Source organism: Cherax quadricarinatus, chromosome 89 (assembly GCF_038502225.1).
Source record: "Cherax quadricarinatus isolate ZL_2023a chromosome 89, ASM3850222v1, whole genome shotgun sequence".
NCBI lineage: Eukaryota > Metazoa > Arthropoda > Malacostraca > Decapoda > Parastacidae > Cherax > Cherax quadricarinatus.
Genome location: NC_091380.1, coordinates 12,994,815 through 13,020,802, shown reverse-complemented (window position 1 = coordinate 13,020,802; position 25,988 = coordinate 12,994,815). Strand labels below are relative to the sequence as shown.

Sequence of the window (25,988 nt, the reverse complement as noted above, 5' to 3'; positions counted from 1 at the left end):
TGAAGCCACCGTGTGGCGAAACGTTTCCTCAATAAAGATACCCGAGTTACACATGTGTCTAATTTATCACCTGTCAATACTATTTTCATATAAAATATTATTTTCACTTAATATTTCTTCCATTGCTGGTTTAGATGAAACTACTCTTTACAACACTTATCTCTTATTTCCTTATTGTATTCATGGGAAGCAATAAATCCGTTGAGGATGAAGAGTGGCTGGGAACGTTTGCTCTCAGGTTTGATGGTAGGAATACCTTATTTCCAATTACTTGAACCCAGAACTTTTCACCATTATTAAGGCACCTCCTTAAAGGTGGGGGTAGCGTCATAATATGTTTTCTCAACTGTGAACAATAGGCTTCATCAACGTATAACAAAACATAATCACAGATAAACTGGTGTTTTTTGCTTCACCAAGAAGTGTAAGGGAACCCTAAAGTAGTTTCAGTTGAAACACTTTATGTAGAGTTCGTAAGTAATGACTGTTGTTGTTAATATTAAGTACACAGTTTAGTAAACTAGTAAGCAGCAGCAACCACTAGCAGCCAGAGAGACAAACTTTACACACTGAGAGACACCCACTGACTGACAACAGAAGCAGTTACAAGGTGACTCACAGTCCGGGCCGATGCATCAGGTATGATGTAAATAATATTGGTAGAATTACAGACAATATGTTAAGTAAAAGGACACAAATGCAACTAAGGTGACATTTTATTGTGGCAACGTTTCGCTTTCTTATCTTCAGATGACCCGTGTCTGGCTCCCGAAGGAGAATTGATTCGTCATTGTTGTTGCAAATGCTGCTCAAGCACTGTTCTGGACAGTTCATCTAGTGCGTCTCATAAAGCCTCTGTGATTTGGTACTGATGTTAATCCATCTCAGATGTTTCCTGAGCTGGGGACTGGGCTCTGTCCGCTCTGAGAATCTGCAGAATCATGGCATCCACCGTCTCCTCCTCAGTCAGTAATCATGCCCTGAAAATTAAAATGGTATAAAATACCGACAGGTTTTTAGGTAAGACACATGTGCAACAGTTAGGTATCTTTATTTCGAAACGTTTCGCCTACACAGTAGGCTTCTTCAGTCGAGTACAGAAAAGTTGACAGAAGCAGAAGAAACTTGAAGATGTAATCGGTCCATCACCCTTGAAGTTTTGAGGTGGTCAGTCCCTCCCTCAATCCACACTCACAGCTCCCACCCAACACTCAGCTATAGAATCCCACAGTACACTGCCAGGCCCCCCGACCCTCAAAGATCCCCCAAAACACAGTGTTGGAAAGAAACTGAAGGTATGGTACACCAATGCTGCTGGAATAACAAATAAGTATGAGGAGTAGCATGAAAGATTTAAAGAGGCATCACCGGACATCATAGCTCTCACAGAAGCCAAACTACATGAAAGGGAACTATGCAGGAATGAAGAATTTCCTGAACGGGGTTCAGTGGAACAGAGAACTGGCAGGGAAGTCGGTAAATGAGATGTTGGAATATGTGACAACAATATGCAAGGAAACTGAGGAGAGGTTTGTACCCAAGGGTAACATGAATAATGAAAAAGCCAGGATGAGCCCTTGGTTCATCCAAAAGTGCAGGGAGGCCTAAACTAAGTGTGCTAGGGAATGGAAGAAGTATAGAAGGCAAAGGACCCTGGAGAATAAGGAGAGCAGACATAGAACCATAAATTATTATGCACAGGTAAGAAGGGAGGCCCGACGACAGTATGAAAATGACATAGCAGCGAAAGCCAATTCTGAACTGAAGCTGTTGTACAGCCACATCAGGAGGAAAACAAGAGTCAAGGACCAGGTAATCAGGCTAAGGAAGGGAGGAAGGAGAGATCACAAGAAACAACTGTGAAGTATGTGAGGAATATGAGGTTCAAAGAAGTGTTCACAGAGGAAACAGAAGGGACTAAAGAAAGACAGAGAGGTGGGGTGCACCACCAAGTGTTGGACACAATCCATACAACCGAGGAAGAAGTGAAGAGGCTGCTGACCGAGCTAGATACCTCAAAGGCGATGAGGCCGGATAACATCTCTCCATGGGTCCTCAGAGAGGGAGCAGAGGCCCTATGTGTAACACTGACAACAATCCTCAACACATCTATTGAAACAGGGCGATTACATGAGGAATGGAAGATGGCAAACGTATCCCAGTTTTTAAAAAGGAGTCAGACATGTTGTATTAAGCTACAGACCAGTGTCTGACATATATAGTATTCAAAGCCATGGACAAGATTATCAGGAGAAGATTGATGCAGCACCTAGAAAGGAATGAGCATATCAACAACAGCCAGCAGGGTTTCAGGGACGGGAAATCCTGTGTCACATACCTACTGGAGCTCTGTGACAGGGTGACAGCAGTAAGACAAGAGAGAGAGGAGTGGGTAGATTGCATTTTATTGGACTGTAAGATGGCGTTTGACACAGTTCCACACCAGAGATTAGTGCAAAAGCTGGAGGTCCAGGCAGGGATAACAAGGAAGGCACTGCAATGGATCAGGGAATACCTGTCAGGAAGACAGCAGCGAGTCATGGTCTGTGGCAAGGTGTCAGAGTGGGCGACTGTGATGAACGGGGTTACTCAGGAGTCAGTCCTAGGACCTATACTGCTTCTGTTTTTTTTTTTTTTTTTTTTTTTTTTATCACACTGGCCGATTCCCACCAAGGCAGGGTGGCCTGAAAAAGAAAAACTTTCACCATGGAGTGAATGATGGTGAAAGTTTTTCTTTTTCGGGCCACCCTGCCTTGGTGGGAATCGGCCAGTGTGATAAAAAAAAAATGACAGAAGGAATAGACTCTGAACTGTCCCTTTTTGCAGATGATGTGAATAATCCAATCGGACGACGAGCAGGCAGAACTACAAAGGGATCAGGACAGGCTGCAGGTGTTGAGAAATGGGATTACCAACAAAGATATAATTTATAATTTTAAATATAGGGAACACTTAGCTGATAAAAGACAGCAAATCGTCTACACAGCCGCCCCTGCAGACAAGGTCTTGAATTGTTGTCATGATCATCTCTCAACGGGCTGGAATAGATCATATTATGTAAACAATAAATTACCCCTAGGGGGTGTTATGTCAGCATATTCCATTCACTGACTGCTGACAAACTTACGTGTGTGGACTCAAATGTCCGCATATCACCAGGGTTTTTGATAAGTGACTAACTCACGACTTTATACTTAACTGCACAGTCAATAGTAGTACATAACGAGTTAGAACACTTACCTGGGTATATGTATCTGACCCGTAATTACGCCCGGATATTCTGGTTCATTCATTTCTTCCAGTAATGATAATTTTTTGCTGTGGTACATGATCAGCGGTTATTCTCGTAACTAGTACATTTTCCACTGAATCAATATCAGTTTCTTTCCCACTTTGATAGGGAATGGGACCACATATCATGTGGCCTCCTGCTGTTTTCGGCAAGTGAACATCATGTTTACTTACTATATTTTGCACAAAACAGTGATAATAATCACTTTCAATGATTAAATCAATTGGACTAATAGTGTCCGTCTGTTATGTATGTTAGGACAGGCTAACTTGACCTTAGCTGCTTTCAGTGCTGCAACTGTTTCTTTTAATCCCTGGATCTGCACAGACTTAGGCAAATCATCTACTACCACAGCTTCTACTGTCTTTTTCCTGTTTCCTAGACCAACAGTGATTCTGGCTAGGTCATATGTCTGTTTACCAGAATTGTGGAAAAAACCAGCTATATCTAACTGTACTTTGGCATAGGGTTGTTTATTCAGTTTCTGCAACACTGTTCTTCTTATGAAGGACCTTTGTGAGCCTTGATCAAATAGTGTTAGCACATTGGTTTTGTGTAATTTATTAGATAACTCTACTCGATCTATCGGGAGAGCAGTTGCTTTAAACTTATCTCTTACATTTAATGCTGTTGCTTGTTGACTACCTGATTCTGTGGAAGTCTGCTGTTCAGCAAAAGTATTTGGGCATAATGCTGTATGATGCATACCCTTGCAATTAAAACACTTCTTCAGTGAGCATTTTCCTCCCTTGTGTTCACCTAAACACTTGATGCACCTTTTCAGCTGATGAACACGTTGTTTACGTGCCTCCATTGATGTGTATTGACTGCAATTCTGTGCCCAATGTGTTCCATCACAAAGTACACATTTTGGAGTAAGTTTATGTATGACAGTCTGTTTACTGTCTGTTGTATTCACAACTTGATAAATGCCTATATGGGATTTCCCATTATGTGGTTTAGTGGGAGTAGGCATACTCTTGATATACTGAGTTGAAGGTTTATTATCCACCAGATTTGTAGATTTTTCATCTTGTCTCGTTGCTTGCATGCATGAAACTATTGTTTGTAAACCATTGCTAATTTCCTCACAAGTGAAATAGCGTTTATTGAACATAATATTTAATCGTTCAATAGTTTGTGGTGACAACTTATCTTGTACAATACCACTGATAAACCAATCACATTGCCTTAGGTCATATTTAGCACCTAGAGATTTGAGACTATTGTCTAATGTGATTCTAAATGCCTGTAAGTCTGAAAAACAATGTTTGGGTGGCTTCAAGCTTGATATTAAGACTGCATGTCTAACTGTGGCCTTGTCAGCATCAAAGTAATTGTCTGCTAAGACACGTAAGGCTATTTGATAATTACCTTTAACCACCGGAAATGACTTAATCAGTTCATAGGGTTCTCCCTTCACAAGACATTTAAGGTAATTGAAGTTAGCAATCTCATCTATGTCAGTTCGTGAATTTACTATGGACTGAAGACCACTAATGAATTCTTCATAATTATGACCTTGGAAAATAGGTAATGACAATGTAGGTAAGCTTGGTAATGGTGCACTTGTTGTTGTTACAGGTGTAACAGGTGTTTGACCACTAGTTACAGTAGGTCTCTGTGAGAGAGTTTTACGGCAGATAGCCTGTACTCCTGTCCACCTTAATTGTTGATTACTAAAAGTATCCAAAACATTTTTAATTTCATCCTCAGATGGGTCTGATTCAAGAAATTTATTTTCATAATGTGTATAGTCTGAATTAATTATTTCCAGACGTTGTGTAAGTAATTCAAATTTGACCTCAAGATCATAAAAATCTATGTTTGTATCTTGAGTTAATCCTAGACAGACTGAAATTAGATTTTCTAATTGTGTAAACTTAGTCTGTAAAGACTGAAACTGAGTTTTCAAACAAGCCATTTTAATGGTATACTGAAAATTCTAGCACCACACTTAGAGTGTTTAAAAAACACTGTATGCCACTGTATCAGTAACACTGTATCAGGCTCTGATCCACCAGGAGGCCTGGTCACAGGCCGGGCCGCGGGGGCGTTGACCCCCGGAACTCTCTCCAGGTAAACTCCTGGTATAAACAGTTAAATTTTTGTTATGCTTAAGTCAGCAATAATCGAGTCAGACACTACTGACCCACTAAGCTTAACCTCAGGGTCAATGACCATGAAGGGTACACAGTACATGTGGCTGGTGTTTATGGCTTGAGTTTGCTATGTCAGCCTGACCACGATGATTAATCGTAAATAACGTTATACACTTCATTCACTATACACTATAAATGTCATTGTATAACTGTAAATCACATGTGAATGTTACTTACACATATATAAATGTCACTGTTAATATGTATTTGAAAGCTTACACATTATATATAAGTTCCTTTAATATAACAGGTATATCTATAAGAAACAAACTTTAACACAATCTTGTCTCTTAATCTCTGTCTATAAACATAATAAACACTATGTGTATATACACTCAGACAAACCGAACATCAGTTGGGTTGTTGTTGTCGTCAGCGCTTCTCGAGCTTGGAGCAGTGGATGCCGGGTACCATCCCCCGTTTTCTTGTTGGGTGAGTCACCCAGCTCCTGTTTTCTTTGGGTGAACGCTGGGTGAGCGCCCGTTTTCTTTTGGCTGCCCATTCTTTGTGATTGAGTCTGGAGAGACTCATTTATACTGATTTATATTGTAAAACACTACTTTTACAGCTTTTTTCAAAGGACCTTGGCTCATAGGTTATTTGTACACTGTAGTACAACATATTTGGACCACAGTGTGGCCTTTATCCGGTTCGAGAACGACCAAAATGTTGAGAAATGGGATTACCAACTAAGATATAATTTATAATTTTAAATATAGGAAACACTTAGCTGATAAAAGACAGCAAACACAGCCGCCCCTGCAGACGAAGTCTTGAATTGTTGTCATGATCATCTCTCAACGGGCTGGAATAGATCATTTTATGTAAACAATAAATTACCCCTAGGGGGTGTTATGTCAGCATATTTCATTTACTGATTGCTGACAAACTTATGTGTGTGGACTCAAAGGTCCACATATCACCGGGGTTTATGATAAGTGACTAACTCATGACTTTATACTTAACTGCGCAGTCAATAGTAGTACATCACGAGTTAGAACACTTACCTGGATATATGTATCTCACCCGTAATTACACCCGGATATCCGTTGAGTTGATTGAAGAATAGTGTTCTTTGAAGAATGTTGCACTACACTCTGTTGGATCGCAACACTCGTTGTTACACTGTTCATCAATAATTGTTCACACAATATCACTAAGAAGTTGATCACACTTCTCTGCAAGTGTTTATCATGTTTTGTGAGACACTTTGTTCACACTAACGCACATCAGTGTTCTTTGTTGGTTATCCTAACGTCAGTGTGACTCCCAGTAGGGTCAAAAGTAATCTGAAGACATCACAGCACCCCACGCCGTTACTGCCCCCAGCATAAAGGAAAAGCTGACCTAGTACTTTTTGCTTCCTTGCCACTTCCTCCATGAAGCAAAGCAGAATGCTTGATTCTTGCTGTCTTAAGCATAGACAACAATGTACACTATCTTTACCATAGTAATAAAGTGGGAGCAGGATTTTCCTTAATTGTTCTGCTAAGGTAAGAAATGGACTGTCTCTTATTAAAATACACTTTGCAACACTTGAGTCTTGCATGGAGCGGCGGTCGCTTGACCACACGTTGCATACTGGTACTGCATCTGGGATCAATTACTCCCTGTAGCAGTAAACAAGACGCTTGCCCCTTCTGAGAGGGCTGGGCCCCTCAGGGCTGAAAGGGGCTGAAAGGGGCTGAAAGGGGCTGATACCCCCCTCCTGGAGAAAATTTCTCCACAGCAGGCTTAGTCCAGCAAGTGGGTCCTGGAGTTTAACCCCACCAAGTGCAAAGTCATGAAGACTGGGGAAGGGTAAAGAAGACCGCAGAGAGAATACAGTCTAGGGGGACAGAGACTACAAACCTCACTCTAGGAAAATGATCTTGAGATGAGTATAACACTGGGCACATCTGAAGCCCACATCAACCAAATAACTACCATAGCATATGGGTGCCTAGCAAACCTAAGAACAGCATTCTAACATCTTAATAAGGAATCGTTGATGACGCTGTACACAGTGTATGTTAGACCTATATTGAAGTATGCAGCACCAGTTTGGAACCCACACCTAGCCAAGCACGTAACAAAACTAGAGAATGTGCAAAGATTTGCAACAAGACTAGTCCCTGAGCTAATGTGTATGTCCTACAAGGAGAGGTTAAGGAAAATCGACCTGATGACACTGGAGGACAGGAGAGGTAAAGGGGATATGATAACGATATATAGAATACTGAGAGGAATCGAGAAAGTGGACAGAGACAGGATGTTCAAGAGATGGGACACAACAACAAGGAAGTTGAAGACTCAGATGAAGTTGAAGACTCAGATGAATCACAGGGATGTTGGGAAGTATTTCTTCGGTCACAGAGTTGTGAGGAAGTGGAATAGTCTGGGTAGTGATGTAATGGAGGCAGGATCCATACATAGCTTTAAGAAGAGGTATGATAAAGCTCATGGAGCAGGAAGAGTGACCTAGTAGTGGCTAGTGAAGAGGTGGAGCCAGGAGCTGTGACTTTACCCCTGCAACCACAACTAGGTGAGTACACACACACACACACACTCAAGTACACACAATGGAACCCTTGATACCAGCTATAAAATAAACACTGACCATAGCACAAACTCTCACTACACCTCCCTCCAGCCTCTCTAATACAACCACACATCTACCCACTCCCCTCTTACTACACCTCCCTCCACCCTCTCTCATACAACCACACATCTACCCACTCCCCTCTCACTACACCTCCCTCCACCCTCTCTCATACAACCACACATCTACCCACTCCCCTCTCACTACACCTCCCTCCACCCTCTCTCATACAACCACACATCTACCCACTCCCCTCTCACTACACCTCCCTCCACCCTCTCTCATACAACCACACATTTACCCACTCCCCCCTCATTATATCTCCCTCCAGCCTCTCTCATACAACCACACATCTACCCACTCCCCTCTCACTACACCTCCCTCCACCCTCTCTCATACAACCACACATCTACCCACTCCCCTCTCACTACACCTCCCTCCACCCTCTCTCATACAACCACACATCTACCCACTCCCCTCTCACTACACCTCCCTCCACCCTCTCTCATACAACCACACATTTACCCACTCCCCCCTCATTATATCTCCCTCCAGCCTCTCTCATACAACCACACATCTACCCACTCCCCTCTCACTACACCTCCCTCCACCCTCTCTCATACAACCACACATCTACCCACTCCCCTCTCACTACACTTCCCTCCAGCCTCTCTCATACAACCACACATCTACCCACTCCCCCTTACTATATCTCCCTCCAGCCTCTCTCATACAACCACACATCTACCCACTCCCCTCTCACTACACCTCCCTCCACCCTCTCTCATACAACCACACATCTACCCACTCCCCTCTCACTACACCTCCCTCCACCTTCTCTCATACAACCACACATCTACCCACTCCCCTCTCACTCCAATCAATCTCACTCCCTCCAAACCATCATTCCGCAACCATTCCATCTAATCCATCCCTCCCTGCTCACTCCCTTCCTCCCTACCCACTACACCTAATCCACCAATCCCTTCCAAGTCCCTCTAATCAATCCCTCCCTACCCACTCCTCTTATCCCTCCCTCCCAACTCACCCCCCCAAATCCCTCCCTCCTTTTCCACTCCCATTAATCCATCCCTCCTATGGGGAATATTACCAGCTAAGTCTATTTAAAGACATAAATGAAATATACTTAGCTTCAGTGTTGATTCAGCCGTTTTGCAGCTTCAACAAAACTGCTCCGTCGCTATGAATCTTGGTATCACCACACCATAGCTAGATAAAAAATAAGTGATAATTATGTAGTTGCCTCAAAGGAGTATATATTTCGGCCTCAAAGGTCCTCCTATCACGGAGTCTATTGGTAATTCCAAGCAAGACGCGCCCCTATCTATCAGTAGCAGCCAGCCAAACTAGGACTGAGTATGTCTAGACTTACTTGGGTATTTGTATCTGACCCAAAACTTTCCCTAGCTTGTGGTAGGGAAAATGTGACCCCGGTATAGGTGTCTTGATGGGAGCTGGAGTGTCTCGGTGTATGTTGCACTGTCCTGCACTCAGACGCGAATGTCCTGGAAACGCTCGCACGGTTACACTACTCTGTTCAGTTTTAAAATTTGTTTCATGGTATTTTCACAACAGGAAGAGCGGTTACACTTTACTGGGTCATTAGTTCTACCGCGAATTTCTGAGACTGTCAAATGAACAAGAGTCAAAAATGCACTAATCACTTGTTAATTTGCCTGTTTCCAGGTAAGAGGGCGATCCACGTGTGATGCGCGTTTTCCCGTCCATTTCGTGAAGCAATCTTAGCTGCGTACTGCGCGCTACCCTCGTTCAAGCCCTGAAATGCTGAGCTCAGCGCGATATGTCTACTTGATTATCATCATCACAGTGTTCAGTACAAGTTGTAAATTTCTTGTTATCTGGCTTTAGAAGACAGTTCATCATAGTCCTAAGTTATAGGTAAAGTGGTGCAGGGTTTTTCTTTAATTTTCCTGCTAAGGGAAAGAGAGTCATAACTCTCTTTTCACTGTCACTTATATTGCAACGAACACTGATCTGCAAGAAGTTGGCGTGACTGTGCTCTGGAACATGCTGGTACTGCACTCGGATCCAATTAAGGTGCTTATTTGGAAGCAAGAGAGGCTATCAACCCTTCTTCCAGGAGGGCTGAGTTCCTCAAGGGGCTGAAGGGGGGCTGAGTGGGCCGAGAGGTACCCCCTTTCTGGTAAATATTCTCAACACAGGGGGGGGGGGTGGACGAAAGTTCGCCACAGGTGAACTATTCATCTTTTAACATTAAATTGATTTTCTCACTCTCCACGTCAGCTGATTGTCTTTTCTCAGTAGCTTTAATTTGTGTGGTTTCTGGAGAATCACTAAGTTTGTTTTCAACACTGTGTAATTCTAACGGCACTGGTTTATCTATTGTCCACTTATTCACTACACCTTTGCTCAAAACATCACCTGTCCTGATGATTCCATTTGCATCAGGATGTATGGTCACTATTTTTTCAACAGGCCATTGAGACCCTGGACCATCATTATCAATAATCATTATGTTACCAGGTCCTAAGGACATGATTTTCAGGAGCATCAGCTCCATAGAAGTGAGGTGAGATAGTCTTCTCGTCAAATTTTCTCCCAACGTTCAATCACTTTATTAAGGTGTTTTAATTTACGTCCGAGTTACTCAGGTTAGAAATAAGTAGGATCCTCTACGATTTCTTTATCATTCATGGGAGAAACAGGTTCGAGCCTTCTGCCATGGAGTAAATGAGATGGCCTTAACACTTCTAAATTGCCCATATCATCGGTAACAAATTAGAGGTCTTTTGTTGACTTTATTTTCTATTTCAGTTTTGACTACGCGAAATTCTTCTAAGTTGATTCGCTGACGATGAAGAGTCTTCCTTAAACAATGTTTTACGATGCCTATCATTCATAAAATCCACCTTGCCACGGAGTCTTAGGAGGAATGTGTCTCCAATAACAACTGTGTTGATTTAGCATGTTGTACCTCTGATTGATCAAAGATCATGCTTATGTAAGCAGCACCAGCAACAAAGTTCGTTGCATTGTCTGAAATTATCAATCTGGGGCACACCCTTCTGGCAGCAAGCCAGCAAGATATGCAGGCGGACCTGGATACTGACATACCTGCATATGACATGCTGACATACTTGCATATGAACCCATATCACTCTGTTAAATATTTTTCCAGTAGTCCTTTTCATGAGCTAGTCCAAAATCACCGACTTGTGATCTACTAATCAGGATTCGCCCGTTGAAAACAAGATATCCTTGTTGGATTCTTAAGCTGACGGGGTTTAAGATGAAGAGGTCACCTGGTACTGGCATCACAGAGGTGATTTCTTGCCTTGCTCCTGTTGTCAGTCAGTGGTTGTCTCTGAGTGTGTTAAGGCTGTTCTGGCTGTTAGTCTTGTTGGTGCATATTAGTTTATTGAACTGTCAACATAATATTAATAACAATAATGATTGGTGACGAACTGTGCATTAAGAGCTTGACCTGAAATTATTTCATGTTCCTTTATGCTTGTGTGTGTAAGAAAAAACACCATATTAACTGTGATTATGTGTTATCATGCACTGAGGCTGCCTGTTGTTTAGTGTTGGGAAAACATATGACGTTACCTTAATAATGGTGAAAAGTTTTTGATTCAAGCAACTGGAACTCCCATATTCCTCATATCAGAGCTGAGAGCACACACTTCTGGAAAGCAAAAAATCCCAATTGATTTATTCCTTCCCAGAATTATAATTTTAAAGAAAATATAAATTACAAAATGTAAGATATGAGTTGTAAAGAACAATTATATGTAAGTAATTACATGCAGAAAATATTTAGTAAAAACTAATAAGTGTCCTACTTCATCGTTGAAAACAGTAGTTACAATATTTGACCTCAAATACATTTTGAAATACGATAGAAAAAACCTGATTGCATCTACATGTAACTAGAATTATGCAATACTTTTCTGAAAGAAATTTTTTTTTCCATTTTTTCTATTTTTTTCCTGTACTTAACTCCCGCCCCCCCCCCCCCCCTCACCTCCCCTAAAGGTACACTTTCTACATAGCCACCTAGACAGATCTATGAGGTGAGTGAGGAAGAAAGGGAGAGGTTCCGTCAAGATGTAAATGCGATGGAGGAAAGGTATCAAGGTAGATGAGACACACATGATGGTAGACCAGTTGATGGTAGACCAGTTGATGGTAGACCAGTTGATGGTAAACCAGTTGATGGTAGACCAGTTGATGGCAGACCAGTTGATGGTAGACCAGTTGATGGTAGACCAGTTGATGGTAGACCAGTTGATGGTAGACCAGTTGATGGTAGACCAGTTGATGGTAGACCAGTTGATGGTAGACCAGTTGATGGTAGACCAGTTGATGGTAGACCAGCTGATGGTAGACCAGTTGATGGTAGACCAGTTGATGGTACACCAGTTGATGGTAGACCAGTTGATGGTAGACCAGTTGATGGTAGACAAGTTGATGGTAGACCAGTTGATGGTAGACCAGTTGATGGTAGACCAGTTGATGGTAGACCAGTTGATGGTAGACCAGTTGATGGTAGACCAGTTGATGGTAGACCAGTTGATGGTAGACCAGTTGATGGTAGACCAGTTGATGGTAGACCAGTTGGAGGCTGGAGTCTCCATCTGGATTCTGATTATAACAAACTTAGAAGAATATAGTACAATCTGTGTTAGACATGGGTAGTTTTACACTCGTTATCGTTCCAAGTTTCCTCGAGTTCTTGAGTCCTCATCACTGGAGATCATCTTTCTTCTACATATTTCTTGACATATCTTAACAATATATTATGTTTACTTCTGTGAAGGTGGTAGAGTAACTTTTTTGGTTTTTGAGCCAAGTTCTTGAAATGCAAAAGTGACTTTTATCACTAGCACAGGTGAGTATATTACACACTAATGGGAGTGTGGCAAAAAAATATAGAGGACACGGGAAGATATTTTAAGATTAGAATTTATGAATATAAAGACTCCTGCAGCAGTAATAACAGAAAACCAGTTTGTGCCGAACTCAGAGACGATGTTGAACACGTCATAAAGAAGACTGAGCTAAACTTAGCCATTAGAAAAGAAAATTTTCACAATCAAAAGTGTATTATGGAAGCTGCCTTAAGTGCTGTAAGAAAAGCATTTTCAAATAATTCTTGCTGATTTACAATATCCAAGAACTTGACCATCACGATAATTTCCATTCTAGATACGGCTATCTAGAATGATGCCCACTTAGTGCAATGTATAGAGGAGCACTCCAGCGAGCCTACTAACCCATGTTGGCAGGTCCTTCTCAAACTAAACCAGTCTATTAAAATTTCTAATACCACTTGTACTTCCGTCTTGTTGGAGTTTATTTGACTTCCGCCACTATATAAACACCATTCTACTCTGTCTTTGTATTTTGACTGACAACAACACTCAGGAAGATACGTTTCTCTAAATATATATTCTGATTTGCACTTAAATGTCTTTCTAAACATTTTATGAATAAAAAAAAAACACGCTTTAGGTGGGGTTCGAACTCATGGCAAGAGAGTTATAAAACTCCAGGTTAGGCTTTCGATACAGTTCCACATCAGAGGCTGTTGAGAAAACTTAAGGCACACGGAATAGGAGAAATTTTTTCCTGGGCAGAGGTATGATTGACAAATAGGCAGCAGAGATTTTGCACAACTGGGGAGAAATCAGAATGGGGGAACGTCACAAGCGGTGTTCCACAGGGGTCAGTGTTGGGCCCCTTGCTGTTCGCAATCTACATTAACGACATACATGAAGGAATAAATAGCGACATTAGCACATTTGCTAATGACTCCAAAATGACTTAAGAAATCGTAATGACACGATTGCAAATAAACCATACCCCCGGCCGGGATTGAACCCGCGGTCATAGAGTCTCAAAACTCCAGCCCGTCGCGCTAGCCACTAGACCAGCTAGCCACAACAAGATTCATCCAACTAGGTATATTTCTACACCATAGGAAAGTTAGCACAGGCACCTCTGTGACCACAAATGCAAGTTTTTACAGACGAATCTCCAGCTAGCGTGCATTTGTTGTCACAGAGGTGCCTGTGCTAACCTTCCTATGGTGTAGAAATATACCTAGTTGGATGAATATTATTGTGGCTAGCTGGTCTAGTGGCTAACGCGACGGGCTGGAGTTTTGAGACTCTATGACCGTGGGTTCAATCCCGGCCGGGGGTATGGTTGACTCCAAAATAGGCCGTCCAATTTATTCTAATGATGACCTGGATGATTTGAATACACAGATGCAGTAGTCGGAGAAGTGGCAGATGAAGTTTAATTTAGACAAATGCAAAGTTCTAAATGTTGGACAGGAAAATAACCATGCCACATATAACTAAATAATGTAGATCATAATATTACGGACTGCAAAAAGGATTTAGGAGCTCTGGTTAGTAGTAATATGAAACCAAGACAACAGGGCATAAGTGTTCGCAATAAAACTAACAGAATCCATGGCTTCATAGCAAGAAGTATAAAAAATAGAAGTCCTCAGGTCTTTCTTCAACTCTATGTACCTTTGGTTATGCCTCATTTAGATTACGTTGCGCAGTTCTGGTCACAGTATCACAGAATGGATATAAATGCTCTGGAAAATGTACAGAGGAGGATGACCAAGTTGATCCCATGTATCAGAAATCTTCCCTATGAGGACTGAGGCCCTGAATCTGCACTCTTTAGAAAGGCTTAGAATTAGGGGGCATATGATTGAGGTGTATAAATGGAAAACGGGAATTAATAAAAGTAATCTAAATAGCGCACTAAAAATATCTAACATACACAGGACTCGCAGCAATGGTTTTAAATTGAAAAAAATTCAGATTCAGGAAGGATATAGGAAAGCATTGGTTTGGTAATAGAGTTGTGGATGAGTGGAACAAACTCCCGAGTACCATCATAGAAGCTACGACGTTGTGTAGTTTTAAAAATAGTTTGGATAAATACATGAGTAGGTGTGATTGGGTGTGAGTTTTACCTGACTAGCTTGTGCTAGTCAGGTCAAGGCATTGACTAGCCGGTAGGAGAATTGGACCTGCCTCGCATAGGCCAGAAGGCCTGTTGCAGTGTTCTTTCTTTCCTATGTTCTTATGTTCTTATTTCTTTAACAATCGTTACCTCCTCGAAGTCGAACTGCACAATCACAACCCTGATATCATCCTCCTGAATTAGACAGCTGCAAGGGCAGACCAACATATAAACTTACTTGGTTACTCTACTGTAGATAAATCGAGAGGGCTCCATAGAGGAGTGGCCATCCTAGTTAAATTGGGGTATGCCTTTCACAACATACATATTGACGAAGACAACATTCTTGCAATAGAACTGACGACCTAATATGGTCAATTAATAGTTGGAACTGTTAATTTTCCTCCTAGACAACCATATATAGAGTCCATTCTCCTTCATGGGATACTGAGTAGGAATGTACCTACAATCCTAGCAGGTAATTTTAACGCCAATCACCCCGCCCTCTTCAGCTGTGGAGCCGGACATTCGCTGGATGACTTAAAAGGTTAGCAGTTATTTAATATAATGATGGTGCAACGCCTAACATTTCAGGGCCCTTTCATTCAGTCATATGTAGGCCCTCATTTGGGGACACCTGATATAGTCTTGACCAACAGTGATTGTGCCCTCTCTCTACCATTGCAGGGTCTCTCCTGGTGGCAACGTGGATTCCGACCACATCCCTGTTATCATTACTCTGCACACATCGCTGTTTAGGATAACCACTCCTCCGAAACTTAACTTAAACTCTCTAGGATTTGAACCATTCAAGGGCTACCTATGCCATGACGATACCATCTAGCTTGACGACCAGCCTTTAACTGCAATTGACGAAACAATCAACTCCTTACACGAACGAATAATAAAGGCAACTCATGAGACTTGGCAAAAAACTACATCAAAGCTCTACCAGCAACATAAACTAAATACGGAAATTAGAGACTGCGTGAAGAATTATCAGACAGAATGTAGCAGGCACTACCTAACACGTCAGCCCACACGGGATATATTGCAGAGATTGAGGAGAGAGTTACTTCCCCTGATCTCACACCACAAATATCTTGTTCTTGAAGCTAACCAGTACAAACGTCAGCCTGCAAAGTTCTGGAGCAAGTTCCTCCAGCTTTTAGGGGCAAAACATAAGGCTTCCCCTTATCTAACACATTCCTTCACTGATGATGACGAGGAAGTCGACATAAAACTTGATGACCCACAAGACCAAGCCAGTCTGATGGGTGAAATGTGGGCAAAAATTCTCACCCACAATGCGAGTAGACATTTCAATAATACCCATTATCAATGGGTCAATGACCAGAGAGACAGCGAAGCTGATCTCCACCCGCTACCTCTAATTGACATACCTACTCTTGAAGAAGACCATCCTATTATAAGACTAATCACCCTCGGCAGAATGCCTATCAGGCATAACAGTGAATGGCCTATCAGGCATAACAGTGAATGGCCTATCAGGCATAACAGTGAATGGCCTATCAGGCATAACAGTGAATGGCCTATCAGGCATAACAGCGAAGCATCTAAAGTTCTTACCCAGAAACTGCGAGGTGTCTCTAGTCAATATCTTTAATGCCATCTTGGCCTCAGGACACTTTCCAGTAGCTCTTAAGATAGCAAAGATGATATTTATTGCTAAATCCAATAAAGACACCTATAAACCAGATAACTATAGACCTGTCTCATTACTTGAGGTCACGGGAAAAGTCCTAGAGAAAATAATTTCCAAGAGATTAAACTATTACATGGAATACAATCACTTTTCACTGAGAAACAGTTTGGATTCCGAACTCACAGAGGAACCCAACATGCTATAAATATAATTTTCGACGTTGTTGCCAGCCTGCGGAAACAGGGCAATATTGCCCTAATTGCCACCAGTGATGTACAAAAAACTTTTGACAGTTTGTGGCATGATAGACTCATTTTTAAACTGGCAAACCTTCCTGACCACAACTGGACCTTTCTCCGATTTATATATAACTTCCTACCAAACAGAAAAATCATTCCTACCTTTAACGGTAAGACAGCAGAGCCGTTTACACCAACAGCTGGAGTACCACAGGGCTCGTGCCTTAGCCCGATATTATTCAACATATATGTTAACGCTCTCCCTCAATCCGAATTTAATAATAAACTTATCACCCAATTTGCTGATGATGTTATCCATGTAGTTTCGTCCACCCCTGTGACAGAAAAATATAAGTATGAAAGGGTAAATGAAAAAAATGAATACTGAACTACGTAGAACAGCTAACTGGGAGACGAAATGGCGTATCATAACCAACCCAGACAAAGTCCTCATCAGTACAATCGGTTTTTTCCCTCAACCAGAGAAGATAAAGGGGTATCTCCACCAGAGGTACGCCTATAGCCACTAGAAACAATAACAAGATCCTGGGTTATGAGATAGACAGACGTCACTCTACATCTCATGTCACCGAAAAGAAAACTTTAGCCAAAGTCCGCCTGTACCCTTGTCATTAACAACCAAAACCAGCATGCTAGAGTTATAATGTATCCAGAATAGGGCAATCCGCTTCATTACAGGCATCAGGAGGAGAGACGGAATTAGAATGGCAAATCTCCACATCCAACAGGAGATAGTTGCAATGAATGTTAGGCTTGAGCAACTGAAGAAGAGACGGCCACGCTAGCGGGAGATTCGTCTGTAAAATCTTGCATTTGTGGCCACAGTGGTTCCTATGATAACTTTCCTATGGTGTAGAAATATACCAAGCCTGTCGACTAAACTAAGGTCATTATTAAGGATGCACATGTCATATTCCTCCACCAGACAACAATACTTTAATTCGTAAAATAGAGATTAAAGTAAATTCTCATTGTATGTATACTTACAGAAATACATTTGTTGGTGTATATATCATGTTATTACTCACCGTTTTGTCATAACATTTAGTGTATTCTTTTTGTATTTATGGAATATATATGTCATGTTACTTTAAGAATAATTTGTTATTTTTTATGTTTCGTTTGTGTTCAACTGGGTCCTACACAGATGACAGCAAGGAAATGAGTGAGCTACTCAAGTCCCAATATGACTCAGTTTTTAGCAAGCCGCTAACCAGACTGAGAGTCGAAGATCAAAACGAATTTTTTATGAGAGAGCCACAAAATTTGGTTAACACAAGCCTATCCGATGTTATCCTGACTCCAAATGACTTCGAACAGGCGATAAATGACATGCCCATGCACTCTGCCCCAGGGCCAGACTCATGGAACTCCGTGTTCATCAAGAACTGCAAGAAGCCCCTATCACGAGCCTTTTCCATCCTATGGAGAAGGAGCATGGACACGGGGGTCGTCCCACAGTTACTAAAAACAACAGACATAGCCCCACTCCACAAAGGGGGCAGTAAAGCAACAGCAAAGAACTACAGACCGATAGCACTTACATCCCATATCATAAAAATCTTTGAAAGGGTCCTAAGAAGCAAGATCACCACCCATCTAGAAACCCATCAGTTACACAACCCAGGGCAACATGGGTTTAGAACAGGTCGCTCCTGTCTGTCTCAACTATTGGATCACTACGACAAGGTCCTAAATGCACTAGAAGATAAAAAGAATGCAGATGTAATATATACAGACCTTGCAAAAGCCTTCGACAAGTGTGACCATGGCGTAATAGCGCACAAAATGCGTGCTAAAGGGATAACAGGAAAAGTCGGTCGACGGATCTATAATTTCCTTAATAACAGAACACAGAGAGTAGTCGTCAACAGAGTAAAGTCCGAGGCAGCTACGGTGAAAAGCTCTGTTCCACAAGGCACAGTACTCGCTCCCATCTTGTTCCTCATCCTCATATCCGACATAGACAAGGATGTCAGCCACAGCACCGTGTCTTCCTTTGCAGATGACACCCGAATCTGCATGACAGTGTCTTCCATTGCAGACACTGCAAGGCTCCAGGCGGACATCAACCGAATCTTTCAGTGGGCTGCAGAAAACAATATGAAGTTCAACGATGAGAAATTTCAATTACTCAGATATGGTAAACACGAGGAAATTAAATCTTCATCAGAGTACAAAACAAATTCTGGCCACAAAATAGAGCGAAACGCCAACGTCAAAGACCTGGGAGTGATCATGGCGGAGGATCTCACCTTCAAGGACCATAACATTGTATCAATCGCATCTGCTAGAAAAATGACAGGATGGATAATGAGAACCTTCAAAACTAGGGAGGCCAAGCCCATGATGACACTCTTCAGGTCACTTGTTCTATCTAGGCTGGAATATTGCTGCACACTAACAGCACCTTTCAAGGCAGGTGAAATTGCTGACCTAGAAAATGTACAGAGAACCTTCACGGCGCGCATAACGGAGATAAAACACCTCAATTACTGGGAGCGCTTGAGGTTCCTGAACCTGTATTCCCTGGAACGCAGGCGGGAGAGATACATGATTATATACACCTGGAAAATCCTAGAGGGACTAGTACCGAACTTGCACACGAAAATCACTCACTACGAAAGCAAAAGACTTGCCAGACGATGCACCATCCCCCCAATGAAAAGCAGGGGTGTCACTAGCACGCTAAGAGACCATACAATAAGTGTCAGGGGCCCGAGACTGTTCAACTGCCTCCCAGCAAACATAAGGGGGATTACCAACAGACCCCTGGCAGTCTTCAAGCTGGCACTGGACAAGCACCTAAAGTTGGTTCCTGATCAGCCGGGCTGTGGCTCGTACGTTGGTTTGCGTGCAGCCAGCAGCAACAGCCTGGTTGATCAGGCTCTGATCCACCAGGAGGCCTGGTCACAGACCGGGCCGCGGGGGCGTTGACCCCCGGAACTCTCTCCAGGTAAACTCCAGGTAAACCTGTGAACAATCCTGGGCAATGTTTACAAACAATGTTCTTCAACTTTTTTAAATATTTAGTTCCTGGTTCTGAGAATTTTTCACTTGTTCTTCAGTGTTTGTGATCAAAGACATTTTTCTAACTACCAGGATTTACATGACACTAATATCCCACACTTGGAAGAATGACTTGAACCTTTAACTAATGACTAAGTAAAAGGACACAAATACATCTTCATCATCTGTGAAGTACTAGCAAATAATAGTGATCAACACCGTCACATAGTCTGTGTTACACAAGAACATAACACAGAAGCAACACTGAAACACACCGTCACATAGTCTGTGTTACACAAGAACATAACACAGAAGCAACACTGAAACACACCGTCACATAGTCTGTGTTACACAAGAACATAACACAGAAGCAACACTGAAACACACCGTCACATAGTCTGTGTTACACAAGAACATAACACAGAAGCAACACTGAAACACACCGTCACATAGTCTGTGTTACACAAGAACATAACACAGAAGCAACACTGAAACACACCGTCACATAGTCTGTGTTACACAAGAACATAACACAGAAGCAACACTGAAACACACCGTCACATAGTCTGTGTTACACAAGAACATAACAGAGAAGCAACACTGAAACACACCGTCACATAGTCTGTGTTACACAAGAACATAACAGAGAAGCAACACTGAAACACACCGTCACATAGTCTGTGTTACACAAGAACATAACACAGAAGCAACACTGAAACACACCGTCACATAGTCTGTGTTACACAAGAACATAACACAGAAGCAACACTGAAACACACCGTCACATAGTCTGTGTTACACAAGAACATAACACAGAAGCAACACTGAAACACACCATCACATAGTCTGTGTTACACAAGAACATAACACAGAAGCAACACTGAAACACACCGTCACATAGTCTGTGTTACACAAGAACATAACACAGAAGCAACACTGAAACACACCGTCACATAGTCTGAGTTACACAAGAACATAACAGAGAAGCAACACTGAAACACACCGTCACATAGTCTGTGTTACACAAGAACATAACAGAGAAGCAACACTGAAACACACCGTCACATAGTCTGTGTTACACAAGAACATAACACAGAAGCAACACTGAAACACACCGTCACATAGTCTGTGTTACACAAGAACATAACACAGAAGCAACACTGAAACACACCGTCACATAGTCTGTGTTACACAAGAACATAACACAGAAGCAACACTGAAACACACCGTCACATAGTCTGTGTTACACAAGAACATAACACAGAAGCAACACTGAAACACACCGTCACAAAGTCTGTGTTACACAAGAACATAACAGAGAAGCAACACTGAAACACACCGTCACATAGTCTGTGTTACACAAGAACATAACAGAGAAGCAACACTGAAACACACCGTCACATAGTCTGTGTTACACAAGAACATAACAGAGAAGCAACACTGAAACACACCGTCACATAGTCTGTGTTACACAAGAACATAACACAGAAGCAACACTGAAACACACCGTCACATAGTCTGTGTTACACAAGAACATAACACAGAAGCAACACTGAAACACACCGTCACGTAGTCTGTGTTACACAAGAACATAACACAGAAGCAACACTGAAACACACCGTCACATAGTCTGTGTTACACAAGAACATAACACAGAAGCAACACTGAAACACACCGTCACATAGTCTGTGTTACACAAGAACATAACACAGAAGCAACACTGAAACACACCGTCACATAGTCTGTGTTACACAAGAACATAACAGAGAAGCAACACTGAAACACACCGTCACATAGTCTGTGTAACACAAGAACATAAGAGAGAAGCAACACTGAAACACACCGTCACATAGTCTGTGTAACACAAGAACATAAGAGAGAAGCAACACTGAAACACACCGTCACATAGTCTGTGTAACACAAGAACATAAGAGAGAAGCAACACTGAAACACACCGTCACATAGTCTGTGTAACACAAGAACATAAGAGAGAAGCAACACTGAAACACACCGTCACATAGTCTGTGTAACACAAGAACAGTCTCCAGTGTGCGAGTTATTTGTGTGTTGTTCCAGTCACGGTATTGTGGCTTTCTTAAGCTTCTGCTTTACATGATTTGTCACTATCTGCTGTGAGATTAATTTTTCCCCACCGAAGTGGCTAGTTTATTGTGCACTCCATATCCATCCTGTGGATGGTAGCGCAGGAGTATATTGTGCACTCCATATCCATCCTGTGGATGGTAGCGCAGGAGTATATTGTGCACTCCATATCCATCCTGTGGATGGTAGCGCAGGAGTATATTGTGCACTCCATATCCATCCTGTGGATGGTAGCGCAGGAGTATATTGTGCACTCCATATCCATCCTGTGGATGGTAGCGCAGGAGTATATTGTGCACTCCATATCCATCCTGTGGATGGTAGCGCAGGAGTATATTGTGCACTCCATATCCATCCTGTGGATGGTAGCGCAGGAGTATATTGTGCACTCCATATCCATCCTGTGGATGGTAGCACAGGAGTATATTGTGCACTCCATATCCATCCTGTGGATGGTAGCGCAGGAGTATATGGATACATAAAAACCTACAAGACTACATCTGGATTTATATCTACAGTTGATTAATGTGTTAAAAACAAACTTAGGATATTTGCTTAATATGTCTAGTGTCTTATTTTCATTAATTAGATATCTTGACATATCACATAAGTTATTATATTGTCTATATATTCTTCAATAAATGAATAATTAAGCACTAAGTTGTTGTGACTTTGTAAATAAGGTCAGGAGAGAGTAGAGTATATTGTAATGTTACAGTAAGGAGGATTTAGAAGGAAGAAAATAAAGAAAATAAGGAGTATAGAGTGTTAGTAGGAGCAGAACAAGAGGAAAAGAAGACAACGGGGAGATGAATGAGGAAGGAGACATTAGGAGGATAAGGAAATGAGGCTCAAAAGACAAGAAATAAGAGGAGGCGGGGATGATTTGCGGGTGTAGTGGAGATAAGATAGATGAGCTGATAAATGTGGATGGTAGGTGGAAGTGAACCAGGAGATGAGGAGGAAGAATCAGGAAGACGATAATGACGAAGAGAACAATACACGAAAAAATGAGAGAAATATCACAACTGAGCAGTAAGAGTGAGAAATTAAACTAATGGGGCGAGATGAGGAAGAGAAGGAACTAGAGAAATTAGATGGAAAGGAGAGAAACTGAGGAAAAAAGAGAAGAGGGATATTAGGAAAGTCCAAGAGAAGGAGCAGGTGGCAAAAATATTATTCCCTGACCAGTTTGTCTGCGTCTCCCAAAGAGAGAGATAGAGTGGTCACCTTTTGTTAATCTCTCACTACATTTACTGCAGTTTGTTTGTGTCTTCCAGAGAGAGAGAGAGAGATAGAATGGTCACCAGTTGTTAATCTCTCACTACATTTACTGCAGTTTGTTTGTGTCTTCCAGAGAGAGAGAGATAGAGTGGTCACCAGTTGTTAATCTCTCACTACATTTACTGCAGTTTGTTTGTGTCTTCCAGAGAGAGAGAGATAGAGTGGTCACCAGTTGTTAATCTCTCACTACATTTACTCTGCTCATCCCTCGTCCAGCATCCATGGAACATCCAGCTGTTACCACTTCCTCAACTACATCAGAATTAAAACTGTTCCTCCTAATCCAAAATATGGTTAGTAAGTTAGGATACAACTTAATGTATGGCCTGGTGATGGACCAGGCGCGGGGGAGTTGACCCCCTCCCCGAAACTCCCTCCAGGTATATAGGTAAGTTTATTTAGGTATAGTTACATTTAAGTACAATTAGCATACATAGTGTAAACTGAATAACTAAAGAATAATGAACACCTGTCAGTGTTCAGTAATAAACAATAAGGAGATAGAAATTGATTGATCACTGTATATTTCCACCCCCTTCTGGGATCCCCTTCTGGGATCCCCTTCTGGGATCCCCTTCTGGGATCCCCTTCTGGGATCCCCTTCTGGGATCCCTTTCTGGGATCCCCTTCTGGGATCCCGTTCAGGGATTCCCTTCTGGGACTCCCTTCTGGGATCACCTTCTGGGATCCCCTTCTGGGATCCCCTTCTGGGATCCCCTTCTGGGATCCCCTTCTGGCATTCCATTCTGGGACTCCCTTCTGGGATCCATTAGTTTTATCATACCTTTTCTTAAAGTTATGTATGGAATCTGCCTCCAGTTCCTCACTTCCTGACAACTCTATGACTGAGAAAATACTTCCTAACATCCCTCTGACTCATCTGAGTCTTCAGCTTCCAATTTTCACCTTTTGTTGCTGTGTCCCATCTCTAAAACATTCTGTCTATGTCCACCTTGCCGATTACTCTCAGTATTTTATATGTCGTTATCATGTACCCCTCCCTATCTCTCCTGCCCTCCAGTGTCGTCAGGTCGAGTTCCCTTAACCCCCTCCTCATAGCACATGCCCCTAAGCTCTGAGACTACTCTCGCTGCAAATCTTTGCACTTTCTCTAGTTTCCTGACATGCTTGACCAGGCGTGGGTTCCAAACTTGAGCTGCATACTCCCTGTGCACAGTGTACAGGGTCCGGATTGACTCCTAACTGAGATGTCGGAATGCTATTCCTAGGTTCACTATTCGCCCATATGAAAGTTAAGACACATGTGCACATCTTGTTCCCCAAGGCACAGTACTTCCTCCCATCCTGATCCACAAGGCACAGTACTCGCTCTCATCCTGTTCCACAACACAGTACTCGTTCCCATCCTGTTCCACAAGCCACAATAGTCGCACCCACGCTGTTCCACAAGGCACAGTACTCGCTCCCATCCTGTTCCACAACACAGTACTCGTTCCCATCCTGTTCCACAAGGCACATTACTCGCCCCCATCCTCTTCCGCAACAGAGTACTCGTTCACATCTTGCTCCACAAGGCACAGTACTTGTTCCCATCCTGTTCTACCAGGCACAGTACTCTCTCCAATCCTGTTCCACAAGGCATAGTACTCGTTCCCATCCTCTTGCACAAGGAACAGTACTCGCTCCCATTCTGTTCCACAAGGCACATTACTCGCTCCCCTCCTGTTCCACAACACAGTACTCGTTCCAATTCTTTTCCACAAGGGAGAGTAGTGGCTCTTATCCTGTTTCACAAGGCACAGTACTCCCTCCCATCCTGTTCCACAAGGCACAATACTCGCTACCTTCCTGTTCCATAAGGCACAGTACTCGCTGTAATCATGTTCCACAACACAGTACTCGTTCCCATTCTGTTCCACAAAGCACAGTACTTGCTCCTATCATGTTGCACAAGGCACAGTAATCGATCCCATCCTGTTCCACAAGGCACAGTGCTTGCCCCCATCCTCTTCCACAACAGAGTACTCGTTCACATATTATTCCACAAGGCACAGTACTCGCTCCCATCCTATTCCACAACACAGTACTCGTTCCAATCCTTTTCCAAAGGCACAGAACTCGCTCCCATCCTGTTCCACAAGGCACATTACTCGCCCCCATCCTCTTCCACAACAGAGTACTCGTTCACATCTTGTTCCACAAGGCACAGTTCTTGCTCCCATCCTGTTCCACAACGCACAGTACTCACTCCCGTCCTGTTCCACAAGGCACAGTACACGCTACCATCCTGTTCCAGAAGTCACAGTACTCGCTACCATCCTGTTCCACAAAGCACAGTACTCGCTCCCATCCTGTTCCTCAACAAAGTACTCGTTCCCAATCTGTTCCACAAGGCACAGTACTCGCTCCCATCCTGTTCCACAACACAGTACTCGCTCCCATCCTGTTCTGCAACACCGTACTCGCTCCCATCCTGTTCCACAAGGCAGAGTACTCGCCCCATCCTGTTCCACAAGGCACAGTACTCGCCACCATCCTGTTCCACAACACAGTACTCGCTCCCATCCTGTTCTGCAACACCGTACTCGCTCCCATCCTGTTCCACAAGGCACAGTACTCGCCCCATCCTGTTCCACAACAGAGTACTCGTTCACACCTTGTTCCACAAGGC

At 42.6% G+C, this 25,988-nt stretch overlaps 1 protein-coding gene and 1 long non-coding RNA gene across 7 annotated transcripts in view; one reads left to right on the top strand and one right to left on the bottom strand.

Annotated features, from left to right (window-relative positions):
- The window catches only part of LOC138855328 (organic cation transporter protein-like), a 238,601-nt gene extending 238,015 nt beyond the window's left edge, over positions 1-586 (bottom strand). Inside the window, exon 1 of one of the 6 annotated variants that reach the window (XM_070104205.1) lies at positions 562-586. The gene's annotated coding sequence lies outside the window, so the exon portion shown is untranslated. Of the gene's footprint in view, positions 1-507 lie in introns of all 6 variants that reach the window. The other 5 variants (XM_070104207.1, XM_070104209.1, XM_070104210.1 and 2 more) reach the window with 5 other exon arrangements.
- A 10,814-nt stretch (positions 587-11,400) lies between these two features.
- LOC128697266 (uncharacterized) overlaps positions 11,401-25,988 on the top strand; it is a 76,508-nt gene continuing 61,920 nt past the window's right edge. Inside the window, exons 1-2 of the long non-coding RNA XR_011394571.1 lie at positions 11,401-11,428; positions 23,503-23,649. This is a non-coding gene — a long non-coding RNA (uncharacterized lncRNA). The remainder of the gene's footprint in view (positions 11,429-23,502; positions 23,650-25,988) is intronic.